Source organism: Nerophis lumbriciformis, linkage group LG17 (genome assembly GCF_033978685.3).
Source record: "Nerophis lumbriciformis linkage group LG17, RoL_Nlum_v2.1, whole genome shotgun sequence".
NCBI classification, from domain to species: domain Eukaryota; kingdom Metazoa; phylum Chordata; class Actinopteri; order Syngnathiformes; family Syngnathidae; genus Nerophis; species Nerophis lumbriciformis.
In genome coordinates, this window is record NC_084564.2 from 675,001 (window position 1) to 675,587 (window position 587).

The window sequence follows — 587 nt, forward strand, 5'->3', positions numbered from 1 at the left end:
GAAGGGAAAAAATGACTTCCTGCGGGGTCGGTTGTCACGACGACGGGTGTGAAGTGGAAAAAAGACGAATGTGAAGCCTTTTATCCTTGATTGTTGTTCTTCAACCAAACTTCTGAAGGCGTCCACCGCATGGAGGAAACTAGGAAGTGTTTTTCCACCTACACCTGCTGCTTGGCCACCTGGACCTGGTGTAGACCTGGTGTGGCCCTGGTGTGGACCAGGTGTCGACCAGGTGTGGACCTGGTGTGGACCTGGTGTAGACCTGGTGTGGACCTGGTGTGGACCTGGTGTAAACCTGGTGTGGACCAGATGTGGACCAGGTGTGGACCAGGTGTGGACCAAGTGTAGACCTGGTGTGGACCAGGTGTGGACCTGGTGTGAACCTGGTGTGGACCAGGTGTGGACATAAAGGGTTATGGACACGTCAGGAATCCATCCATGACGTTACTTGATTTTGGACCATTGAACACTGACAAAGTGACCCACTTTTGTCCAAGTAGTTGCCTTTAAGGATGCAATGAGGGAGCAGCAATTAAGGAAGAGTAATTAGGGAGCAGCAATTAGGGAACAGTATTGAGGGAGCAGTA

General features: G+C 51.4%; 1 protein-coding gene across 1 annotated transcript in view; it reads left to right on the forward strand.

Moving 5' to 3' along the window:
* Positions 1-223, forward strand: part of tenm4 (teneurin transmembrane protein 4) — a 218,553-nt gene extending 218,330 nt beyond the window's left edge. Inside the window, exon 33 of the mRNA XM_061972168.1 lies at positions 1-223. This exon is cut by the window's left edge and continues 1,020 nt beyond it. The gene's annotated coding sequence lies outside the window, so the exon portion shown is untranslated.
* The last annotated feature ends 364 nt before the right edge of the window (positions 224-587 follow it).